This window comes from Epinephelus lanceolatus, chromosome 20 (genome assembly GCF_041903045.1).
Source record: "Epinephelus lanceolatus isolate andai-2023 chromosome 20, ASM4190304v1, whole genome shotgun sequence".
Classification (NCBI taxonomy): domain Eukaryota; kingdom Metazoa; phylum Chordata; class Actinopteri; order Perciformes; family Serranidae; genus Epinephelus; species Epinephelus lanceolatus.
In genome coordinates this window covers 15718216-15731259 of record NC_135753.1, presented here as the reverse complement: position 1 = coordinate 15731259, position 13044 = coordinate 15718216, and the positions used below count along the sequence as shown (strand labels likewise).

Sequence of the window (13044 nt, the reverse complement as noted above, 5' to 3'; positions counted from 1 at the left end):
TTCTTAAGGTAGTTGCTCATCTTTTGCACTGATTGCGTGACAGAAACAGTTTTATGCCTATCCAAACCTTCAAAATCTTGGACACCTCAAGTAACTCTCTATCAGTCATGAAAAAAGTACTCGGATCCCTAAAGAAATACTCTGTCACAAGCAAAAGTCCTACAATCAAAATCTTACTCAAGTAAATAAACAAAAGTATTAGTATCTTAATGTACTTAAACAGGGTTATAGTGCTGCTGGAGGACACCGGAAAGACGCTCCGCCACTATTTAGTCTCTAAGTGAGGAAATAAAATATTCCTAGTTTACAAAATCCGGTTGTAATTGCTACATATTTTATGTGCTTACAGATCCAATCATCACTGAAGCGCATGTCACTAAAAAGAGCCAATAAAAAACAAATGTAACGGCCAGAGTTGTCATATTGACATTTATGGTGTAGTGATTGATTCATGACGTGCTGTGAACTAATGTATTGAATAACATGCCAGAAAACATTCCACCTTATATGATTTTTTCTTAGTTTATAGGTAGCAGTATCCAGTAAAAATGACATGGTAGTGAAACCTTATTTTATTTTATAGTTATCGTTGACTCATGTATGTAAACTTGCCACTCTAGGAACAGTGGTTACATAACCTTCAAAATCAACCACAAGGTAACTATGCAAGCATGAGCGTGCCATCATAGGTGTGCTCTTGTTCTGCAGTACAAATAGCATTACAACCCTGTATTTAAAGGTATGTTATGCAGGGTTTTCCTTAAAGACGATGTATAGACTCATACAGAAGTAATCCCTCTTAATCATCACTTGTATTTTGCTGCAGAGACTCTGCCCTCGGTCTGTATTTTCTTGATTTCTACTTATTTTTCATGCTCAGGACGTCTATGGGTGTGTACCCGCACAGCGCTCAGGTGAGGTTGAGGCTTTATGAAAAAGGTAGCAACCTGGTGCCAGACTGTTAGCAGCAGGTATCCAAGAAACACAGCACCAGAAAAAATGCAAGTAAAGCGAGGCTATAGCAAAACTCCAAATGGGTGCAAATCATGGGGTTGGCTTTTACTTCGTCTTTGCTAGCTGTCAACAAACAGTAAACGATAATCCTGCATAGTATACCTTTAAAGTACCAAAACTGAAAGTCCTCATGATACAGAATGTCCCATTTCAGAATAATGTATAATATATCATTAGATTATAATTACTGATGCATTAATATGTTCACTGCTTTAATGTTGCTGCTGGTAAATGTGAAGCTATTTTTAATTTATATATTTGATATATTACTTTACATACTGCTGGGTATCCCTATGTATATAATCTTTACATATTTATTATATTTTGTATTGGTAATCTGAATCTGCAAAGTAACTAGAGCAAAGTAACCTAGATTTGCACGTTACCGCGAGGGGTAGAGGTGTACCAATTCCTTTTTGCGTGTAGGGGTAGGGGGCATAACGAGGGGTAGTGTGTATGAAACTAGCCCTAGGAGCGAGGGATTTCAGATGCTGACTTGCCAGCGAGGGGTAGACGTCGCCATAGCTACCGCCAGGCAAGAGACGGGGAAAAAAGTTTTTACTGTTATTCACGATGTGTAGATTGGAGTTGACAGAAAGCTAGCCAGCTAGCTAATGTTACCGTTGTCAGGTTGCTTGTTAGCTAGCTAGCTATCTCGCACTATCTGGCATCTGTCAACTGTCCTGTTCTGCAAGATTGTTGGATTTTTCACATTACGATAACACGGCAACTAGTATAACTATGCTGCCTCATAATGTTAGCTGGCTAGCTAGCAGAAGTCCCCTGTCATACATATCTTAATACTTTTATGCTTGCTACTAACGTACCGTTAGTAGCAAGCATAAAAGTAGCTAACGTTACTGTTACGTTGTAGATACCGGTTGGAAATGTAGATGGCTCGCAGCTTAGCTTCCTGTTTAAAATAGTTACGTATGCGTGAACCTAACCAACGTGGTGACGTAGTGAGTGGTGTCCCAATTCCTAGGGAAAGATTTCAACCCCTAACCCTCGTTGCTTCATTTCAAGGGCCAAGGGGTAGTGAGCAAGGGCTAGGGGTAGGGCCAGTGGCTAAAGGGTAGTGGGCAAGGGGGGGTATTGGGATTGGGCCTAAGTATAAAGAAGCAGAAAATAGAAATACTCAAGTGAAGTACCTCCAATTTGTACTTAAGTTCAATACAAGGGTGAATGTCTTAAGTTACGTTCAAGTGCTGATTTCTGCTACTGTGTTAAAATGTCCCTCAAGTGAGCACATAGGGACTCAGTGACACTTACCAGCACATACTGGCTGATCTAACCTGCAACATACAATACAATTGCTCCAACAGTCCATCATATCCAAACCTGCCACTGTCACCCTGTCCTTTGCTCTGTATTGCACTACAGAGCCACTTATCTCATCACATATAGAAAGTCTGGTGTCTTTTCCTCTCGCCGACTCACCTCCAGCCCCTTCTCAGCAGACAGCGGTTAAGTCTGTTTGGCCAACATAGCAGATCCTCTAATCTGCAGAGCTTTCCCTGCCTGCTGCAGACACTGTAATGAAGGGGTCCAGGTTTCACCTGTATTTTCAGGGGGAGAGGGGTGAATTACACCCTGTTTATTAAGCGGGCACTCCCATTCATATCACACGCTGGGGGCGGGGTGAGGGTCAGGTCTGGGATTCTGCAGCCAGCCGTCAGACGTAATGATGATAGGATGTTGGAAGGCTGATTGAAAGTTTCATAAAGAGTTCTTTGTGCGTTGATTTGGCACCTCCAGATGAAAAAAAATTGGAAAATGAACTAATGTTATTTTAGATAATTAATGTGTCAAGCTGCAAAGGCAAAAGTTGATTTAATTAGTGTTGTTGTGTTTTTTTAGCAGCAGGTGACTGAATGTGTGTGCAGAACAGCCTCTCATTGTGGGAGCAGAGTGAAGGAGTCAGTTGAGTTGTGTTATTTTTATGGCGTTTGGCTTGTAGTTTGGAATTCTGATTGTCATGCTCTCTGGTAAAAAGGCCTTATGTCCAAATGTGACGGGTTAGAAACTGTAAGCATTACCAGCTGCAGCATCAAAGGCCCCGGCATGCTGTTCATTTAACCCAGATCCGTCACACTCGTGTAGCCCCTGATTCAACCTGTAATGTAGACATTCAGCAGAAGGCATTAGACTGAGACTAATGTACAGTTATGGATGCGAATTAACTCCCAGCACCTCTCTACCTGTGATACGTCAAAGGTTACTTACTATATTTGAATATATTTGGCTGGAGTGCTGTTATTGCTGTAAATGAATACAGGTTTATGATGAATAACATCATTACCAGCAAGTGTAAGCTAAAATTTTGTGCCAACACACAGAACGCACATTCACTATAGCTTAATGCACCCACTTAAGAAAAAATGTCCTATTTTTGCCTTTGTAATTCAGAAAAACAAGAGCAGATGATTTTCCCAATTATAAACCTATAGTAGAATCTGAAATAATAATCTTGTTAATTCAGAAAAACAGAGCTGATTTCCTCAGGTGAACGCATTACACTTTCATACATCCACACTAAGGTCCCGATCAGACGGAGCACACTTTGCAGGTTGCAAAACGCAAGGCACACTACACTGCCTTTTTTCGTTGAAGCCTGCTGCTTTTGGCAGCATGCTGTATCTTCTTAATTGTTGGCAGGCAACCACAGAATCACCTGTCCTTATCTTAACTGCTATTTTGCTGTGAAGTAAATTCACAGATCTGTAGATTAAGATCTGGCAAAGGGCAGTTGCTGTGACTCTGATTGAGGGTGTGGGGCTGTTTCCACATAGTACGTTGGTGACAGGGAAATGGAGATCTGTGTTGCTACTCATAGAGAGAAGGAATCAAAGGGAGCACCACCAGCTGGTCCAGGAGCTTCACCTGGACGATGGTTGGGTCAAGGCTTATTTGAAGATGAGTTGGAGACAGTTTGACAATTGGCTGTTAATTTTTGGCCTAATTACGGTCAGTAAAATGTTAGTCAGTAGGTAAGGATACAGTTTGTTCAGATGTCTTCCAGCTTGCCTAGTAGGGCGAAGATGAAAGTGAGCTAATGTTAGATAAACACAAACCACAAACTGTATGCTGCACTTGTCATCACCACCACCACAGGAGGCCCGCCTCTCACCTCATCTGACTGGATAATGGGCTAAAAAGCCAATGACGTAGGGCGCTTTCAGTGCTCTGAGGTGAAGATTTTTAAATGGGAGGTGTTAAGGGCACTCCTGCAAAAAGTAACATGCATAGAGTGGAAAAATGTGAGGCGCTCAGCAATGCAAAAGCAGTGAGCAAACTCTGTGTGATTGGAGCCTAAGCAGGCTAAATTCCAATCTTTGTGACACCTGTAAATGAAGATTTTCAAAAATGGTGTTCAGAGTGGATAGGTATAAAAATAGCATGTGTTTCAAGTAAGCCTAATCTGTGTGTGTGTGGTAGTAAAGTTAAAAAGCCAATCCAACAAACCAAAGTTGTTCCTTGCAGAGTGAAATTGGATGGATAAGAGTTTTAGGCATTATCCTCCAGTTAGGCATTTTAGTTTGGACTGAGACCTTTTTATGAAAATGACCTGGAAACATTGTTATTGCTTTCACACTTGAACAGCATTTTCAGAGTTAGTTAGAGCTGCTTAGTGTGGTCGTAGCCTAAGTGCTGTTCAGACACGGCTCTTTTGCTGGGCTGCATAGCAGGTGTGAGAATAGATGAGCAGCAACAGAGCAGGCAGTGAATTAGACAGACAGATTTGAACATCCACAGGCCTAATCACCACCGAAGAGAGAGGGAGCAGGAGAGTGGGAGAGAGAGAGAGAGAGAGAGAGAGAGAGAGAGAAAGAGTGAGAGAGAGAGAGAGAGAGAGTCCACTCTGGACTTAGACGTTCACCAGTCATTGATAAAGTGCTTAGCAGCAGGAAAATTAATGAATCCGGCCCGACTGGGAGAGGGGGTTTTGGGGTTGAAGGGGAGGGAGAGGAAGAGGAGAAGGAGGGCGGTTGGGGGGTAATCCTGTTCCAGCTAAATGGCTGATCCCTCTCATTCCTTAGATATCAAATGTCAAGAGTTAAATTAGCCTGCTAGCCTCAGATAGGAGTTAACATGCTTTTAAATGGGGCGGGGCGCTGCGATTCCTGCCCCCTCTGGGATGGTGGGCAGGTGCCTTTGAAGTGTCTAATTATCCAGCTTCCAGTAAGTGCTGGCTAACTATCTTAATGGGGGCCTCTATCCCTCGATACAGTGCACAGTTATGCCCTTAAATACATGTACCAGAATGTGTGAATGTGCATTTTTACACAAGCCAAAAAACATCAGAGTATTTAGGAAACAAATGCAACATAAAGTTTGAGTTATTCAAAGTTAAGTGAAGTGAAGTTTATGACTCTATACGGTAAGGTGGGAAACATCCACAGTGGCATTTTGGATCGTATTTGATGTGCTTGAAATTACTGTATTATTTTTTCTATTTTATCCAACTGTTGGCTCTGTGTTTCTTTGCTTTGGCTGGATATCCATTTCTCTTGGCGAGCTGTTCCTAATCTGAGTGCCACAGACTTGGTCCGGATCACTCTGGTGTCAGAAGTGGGATTCCAGTGCTGAGGCCCAGTGGAAAGCTGGCCCGCTCTGGTCTGGTGGGCATTGTGCCCAGATTCACCCTAAAAGACCCACTATCCCAAACGGACATAGTTCTGCCCCAGTCTGCCCTAGCACACAATCATTTTACATTGTTACAGAGGGACAGTATAAATAACTAACAGGTTTTGGGCTGATCATAGCTGGCTTGTGACCATCTGAAGCAATGCTAATACAGTCTATAAGCCAATCAGAGCACTAAATGGCACTTTTTGCTTTGAAGCCTTGATCAAATGCATCTCTTGGTGTTTGATTCCTCAAAGAATGCAGGCCAAGGTGCCCTTTGAGTGAAAAACCTTAAAAGCCATAACTATCCATGGTCAAAAAAGCTGCATCAGTGTGCATTTTAGAGTCGGGGCTTTCAGCTCTCTCGCTGCAATGCTCATTGCTCCCTCACAATGTGGCCCTGATGAAATGGTAGTGGGGTTTCGGGCTGCTCTATGGTGGGCCTGTGCCCCTAATGGGTGAATAAGGGGTAGCTAGGGGCAGGCGGAGGCTTGGCACGACACAACCCTGCTGTGAGGCTGATTTGAGGTGAGCGCAGGGAAGGAGGAAGGCGCCAAGCAGGCTTTGATTTGCCCCTCCCCAGCCCCGGGGCCTGGAGGCTGGGGCTGCGAGATGCTGAGCTCTGGGTGCGTCCCGGCAGACCCCTGGCGGCAGTGAGAACAGGCTGGGACTGCGGGGCTGTGGAGCAGGGGGGTTGGGGTGTGGGCTGCCGAGAGCCAAATTGAGATGTGGGAGTCGTCGAATTTGCCTAGATGAATATTGAAGAGGGCATTTGCGGGCGCTGTGTGGGAAATCAGCTGCTGACAATAGACTGCTAACCAGGAGAGGGAACATCCTGACCTGCCTGTGCCTCTCTCTGCAATTCGTCCGAACATCAGTCACACGGTTAAATAATGTACCACTACGGATTCACTCTGCAGAGACAGAATCAAACATGAGCGCAAAGTTAAAGGGAGTGAACTTTATTTATGCTGAAGTTCTCCAGAGCTCTGTCAAATAGTTTGACTGCTAACTACCCTGCACACAGACATCAGGGTAATGACCTGATTCCGCCTTCTGACATTTAGATTTGTTTGTCAAGGAGTTTCTCTAATGTCACCCTTTGTAGGCTGATACAGGACGCTCCGTTAGGACTTGGTAACCTTCACATAATGCAGAGCTGAACTCTGTTGTGGGGAAGGCACCCAGCGAATCGTCAGCCAAGAAGTTGATCAGAAAAATACCTCACACAATTGCGGTAATCCCCCGGTGCTCTTGTTGTCTTGGGTTTGGTGGAGTTTGAGCGTCTTGCGTCTCACGTCCCTTGTCTTTCAGCCTGCGCTAATCGTGAATGATTCCCTTTGTCTATAGCGCCAATGCCAGGGCCGGTGAATCAGGTACATAAGCCTAAGCCGCTTGGAGAGGTGCTCTTATTAAACTCTAGCCAGCTGCTGGAATTTTTCTTCCCCCTCTCATTGTTAATTGGGGAGTCTTGAGTCTTTCCCGGGAGTTGATTTGCAAGAGAAAGAAAAAAAGCAGCAAGAGATTATTGCACAGGAGGAGAGGCGCTTTGAAGAAGTGTTTTGTGATTTCACTGTATATCCTCCACTCCTCTCCTCCTTGTTCGCGCTCCATGCGCTCCCCAGCCAAAAAACCTGTTTGTGCCACTGACAACAGCTTTGAGAAGTTCGAAGGTGGAACACAGCATATGTCTGGCTTTGGCTCAGAGGTACAACAACACCTCCTCTGATGTTTAGGCTTTTAGGAAAGGCGGCAACGGGGGGGAAAGAGTTGCAATGTGCAGTGGCGCTTTGTGCACCCTAGAAACATACATGTCCCTGCTTTAGGGAGTGCAGGCCGGAGGGCAAATCGGATGCTTGAGACAGGGCAGATTGGCATATTGAGGAGCAGCAATCCTTGTTTTTAACCCCATGCCTCTTGAGAATACCTTCAAAAACAACAAGCCGAGGGTTTTGTTTCACTTTTCATTTCTTTGAATTGGCTGGGCACCCTTAACTTTAGCCCCCCTCCTTGTCCCGGAGCCCAGCTCTCGGAGGAACTGGCCCCACTCCATATCTCATTATCTCTTTTAAAATTTCATTTTGTCATTGCATCCAAGCTCTCTTTTATGCCGCCATATTAAAGGCCATGCATAGGGTTTTCTCTGAAGGTATTCGCACCAGAGTTTTACAATAGAGACCCCAGACAAGGGGAAAAAAGGGAGAAACCTGGGCTTAAGGATTTAATGAGTGGCTTGCTGGGGGTGAAAGAAGGATAGAAAGCAAGTGAGGGAGAGCAAGAGAGGGTGCATTTGTAGGGGGAGAGGAGAAAGAGTAGTAAGGGAGGAAGAATGCAGGAATGGAGCACCAGGTACCATAATAGTGGCAGAGAAAGCTCCTGAAATACTAGAGCTGGGGCGTGTGCTCTGATCAGGACGGCAGTGAGCACAATTACCTTCTTTTCAAATCCTTCAGTGACACTGCGGGAGGAAGGAGGACTTTGAAACTTGAAAGGCAGGAGCCTGCTTTCAACCTCAAACGCGAGCAGGAAAGGGCTCTGAAATTTGTTCAGTGCTCCCCATCCACCATTAGCTTGTTTCTTCCTCTCGCCTCCAGGCATTTAAGCGCTTTTTGAAAAGATGTTAAGAAATTCAATCACCATAGAGAGAGAGCGGGATAGTTCTTTTTTCTGTTTTTTTTTTTTTTTTTTTTTTTTTTTGAGAGGCATGCTTTCCTCTGGTCCACAGAGGACCGGCCCTGCTGCTTTTGTATTGGGCTGAATAGACCTGCAAACTGGTGGAGGACTGGATGTGGCAACCATGGGAAAAGAGAGGGAAATAAAAGAGGAATGAAAAATGAGGGAGGGAAAAAGGGAAAGGGTCTGTTGGGCTGATGGTCGGAGTTAGAGAAGTGTTGCATTGGTTGAACTTTTCAAAGTTGCATTTGTTTACCTGCTCTGTCTTCATTAGCCCTTTTTTGACATGGCTGACATGTTGTAAGGATACAGAAAGTTTCCAGCAGCAGCAGGTAGAGAAGAGACTTGAGATTTCTGTTTCTTCTTCCACCAGTCCGAGGGGTCAATTGACCCTTGTACTGCTGACTGTTTGTTTAACCACTTAAGGTGCTCTAAACCCAAGTAATGAAGCCCCTTAAGGTGGTATATGGTAGAATGATGAACCCCCTCTGTGGGTGACTGGAGGGGGATGGTGGGACTGTGACACTGCTGTGATTGAACCATTAGTCGCTTGACCTCCCTCAGAAGAGGGGGACGTATCCTAATAGCAGTGGGGTCACTGGAGAAGAGGAAGAAGGAAAGAAGAGGGAGTGAACGAGACAAATTAAAACAGTGAAAAAAATTGTAATGCATAGGGTGAGGAGGGGTACTTTTAAATGTGTTCCACTACAGATTCCATGTCCTCAAATGTAATCGATAATGTTTTCCATTAGATTACTCAAACTAAGAAACATATTCTAAATACTTTGGATTACTTTTGAAATACTTCAGAATCGTCTTGCTGAGATAGTTGTTTGGGTCTTTTATTTCCAAGCCAAAAACACATTCCTGTCAGTGTCCTGGCTGCATTTCCCCTTCATTCTTTATTCAGACCCCCATTAGCTACTAACTTAGATAAATTAGCTATCAACTACACTTCCTGGGGTCCACACACAACAAAACAAACATAAAACAAGACACATAACACCTATAAAAAGTTTCAATAAGAATGTGTTCAAGAAAAGTATAAGTCAAATAAAAAAAACTATACATCACAACAATCCAATTTGCATTACATCTTTGAGGTTCAGTTCAGTTTACAATGTGTGTTTTTAGAAGTCCTTTAAAACTTTCTGGGTCCCTCAATGACCATTTTTGGTATCTTGTTTCACATTGTGATGGCATGTATACATAACAGATCTGCATACCGCATCTGTTCATCTTCATGTGGCAGGTGTACTGTACACACTTAAAAAAAACTGTTTATGGCAAATGTGTGCGTCATTTGAATTTTACACCATCACTGTGTCCTGACAGCAAGCGAACACTGCTTTCTGTCCACACTGAATTTGTTGAATATGCACTTCTGTTACGTCATGTGAACAAAGGCTACCTATCAGCTGCACGCTCTACTAGAGACATGACCACCTAAAAGATGGGCGAGTACGTACGATCTTGAAATGATATACAGCATAGCCAAAAGCTTATTAGCGATGGTCATTTACCAGAAATATTTAGCTCACTGGTGATGTCTCTCCAGTTAGTTGCCACGTTATTTTGTCCTTTGTAGTGAAATGACGAGGTATCAATAACGTTGATTTCAACTTCATGTAACAATTGTTCCTTGTCCATTGCTTAGTTTTCAAAATGAGAGACAAGAATGAATAGAAATGGCGTCCAGTAAGAACACTGTAGAATAAACAATGCACTCAAACTTATACTTGCTTGCATTCAGTTGGGACACGGTGTTCATGCAAATAAAACAAAAACAAATAAACTCTTCATGTAATCTATTCTTAAAGACAATAACTGTATTCAGAATACCACCCATGTAAAACTGCACCTGTAAAAGAATACAGTTACTCATGTCAGAGGTGGGACCAAGTCATTGTTTTGTCTAATACAGTGGTTCCCAACTGGTCGAGTCTCAGGGTCCAGATTTCTCCTTAGTTATTAGTTCAAGGTCCACACAGTTTAATACATTCAGCATCATACTTGTGTTTGGCCACATCCAGCTAGTTTGCTGTCTCTGTTAAGTAGCTGGCTGTTAGTCACTCACTCTACAGCAGGAAACAGCACTTCAAAATAAAAGTTATGTGCTGGAAATTCACTGTACTTGAAAATAAGTGCATTTTTTTACGAAGTTGACACGTTGGTGAGTCACTTACAGTCCATTCAGAATGGACTCGTGACCAACTTTTGTCAAAGTCTAAGTGAAGTCATCAGTCACTGGTGTTTAAGTCCAAGTCCAAGGTGTTTAAGTTGCAAGTCTTTTTTGATTTTGTCAAGTTGAATTTGTGACTTGAGTTCACACCTCTGTTAAATTCTAATTGCCGATACTTATATTCTTTCACTCCCCAACCCTGGTAATGCATAGTATATTTTTTAAAGTAAGCAGTCGAGTCTCTTTAGTATTTTTTCGTAAGTTTGGCAGAAGATGTTTTAGGCCAGTTTTCGTCCCCACTAGCCTCCTAACTGCTACACCATCTAAAGCCCCAGTGATGAATGTATTCATAAAACATCAAATATCTGTATGAAAGTAAGAAAAAGAGCTTATAAATATGGACACAGTTTTTACTTTCCCAGATGTAATGCTAGATTTCTTTGGATGTGAACGCAGTGGAAGCGTGTGCTACACACAGCTACACGCTCTACCCTTAGCAGTGCTTGCTCCCAGCATAGTTTATAGTCTCGACTTCTTTCAATCCATGTCAGGAGATGAACCCAATTCCAAAATCCCTTTATGTTAATATTGCGCTTTGCAAGAGCAGACCTATTAATCCAGCTTTAACCGTATAAGTGCCATTATTCCCTTAATAAGATCACTGGCTGCGCAGTATAGGATTAAATACTTATATCATAACTGACACTGTCATTTCCTGCGGATGAGAGTGGCTTGCCTCTCTGGCTGTCAGTTCCGCGTTAAGAATCCTTGAATCTGCTGCCAGTGCTGCGCTGAGGCCCGAGCGCTGGTAATGGATGTGGGAGAGTGAGGGGAATAAAAGCGGGACCCGTGGGTTGCTCCTCCTGCTCCTCTCTTCTTCGCCTCTCTCAATCTCATTCTCTCTTCCCTCTCTTAACCTCCCCCTTTCTGATCGCTTCTCTTCTTCTGTGAAGTGCTGCAGCATTATAGCGGCCCTCTTCAGTGCTCAAGGTGGTGCTCTTTAATCTGGCCCCTCTCCTCTTGTTCTTAATTGGCAGTTGGATGCTGTTGGGTTGCAGTGCGTAGTGGGGGAGCCTTGCACCACTAGGCTGCTAATACTGTAGAACCTCTGGCGCCAGCACAGCGGCATTTTGCCAGATTCTCAGCAAGAGACATTAATGCAGGAAAGAGCATCTTAGTGAAGTGATGACCAACATCCTCAATGGTGAAATCATAGTTTCATATAGCTGAGGCTGAACATGGAGACTGTTCTCACACTTGGGGCCTGAAGAGGCTGAACAGACTGTGTGGATCAGACTGAGTGAGCTTGATTTGAAGAATGTGCTCTGGGCAAAGAGAAAAGTAGAAACTGACTAAGAACCTGTCTACACGTATACAAATATGTTTTGAAAGCTGACATTTTCCCCGTCCGTTTAAAAACAAACAAAAAAAACAAAACACATCTGTCCACACGACCTTTGTTTGACAAAATATCTCCATCCACACTAGAATGCAAAAATGACTCCCAGTGCTTGCCCAGTGTTAGCTGTCTTCCACAATTTCCCCTCGTAGCAAAGGTAGGAAAGTGAACAAGCTAATGCTGGAGATCTCATCCCTGTTGACTCTCCTTTTGAAATAAGGATGAAGGAGCGCACTCAAAGACTGAATTTTAACAGTTGTCCAATAGGGCTGTCGGCTGTGTATTAACCTGACTTCTGCACAACACAACTGATGGTCCCAACCCCATTGATAAAGCAAGAAATTCCACTAATTAACCCTGATAAGGCACACCTGTGAAGTGGAAACCATTTCAGGTGACTACCTCTTGAAGCTCATGGAGAGAATGCCAAGAGTGTGCAAAGCAGTAATCAGAGCAAAGGGTGGCTATTTTGAAGAAACTAGAATATAAAACATGTTTTCAGTTATTTCACCTTTTTTTGTTAAGTACATAACTCCACATGTGTTCATTCATAGTTTTGATGCCTTCAGTGAGAATCTACAATGTAAATAGTCATGAAAATAAAGAAAACGCATTGAATGAGAAGGTGTGTCCAAACTTTTGGCCTGTACTGTATGTATATGGACACAGATGGAGACTTCTGTCCATACTCTGCGTTCATTTTGTCCGTATTTGTGCATGTTTTTTAAAGCTTGTGGAAAATGATGAAAAGTAGCAGTACCACTGGGAATCACTGGGGCAGTGTTGCATTGTTCAAGCGAGACACAACGGAGATATTTTAAGAATTGGTTGAACCGAATATATTGCTAACACTGTGAAAAGAATTGTTCGTCCCCATGTTGTGATGTATTTAGTGACCTCACAGACCTTCACCGTCTACAATGCTGCTTTTGTTAAAAAGTATAGTATTACAATCTCCACCGTCGCCTTGTTTGTTGTTGTCCGAAACTCTTGACTCTGCCCTCTCGTGCCATCCATTGGATGTATCAATACCATCATCAAGGATGCATGGAAGAGTGTTAGCAGTGAAGTTTCCAATGTTTAAGTGAACTTATCTATTTCATCTTAAGGGAGTATAAATAAGTCTTAAGTTTAAGTGTTAAGTAAT

At 43.1% G+C, this 13044-nt stretch overlaps 1 protein-coding gene across 1 annotated transcript in view; it reads left to right on the top strand.

Moving 5' to 3' along the window:
• Positions 1-13044, top strand: part of gli3 (GLI family zinc finger 3) — a 123347-nt gene that overhangs the window by 32495 nt on the left and 77808 nt on the right. The gene's annotated exons all lie outside the window — the stretch shown is intronic.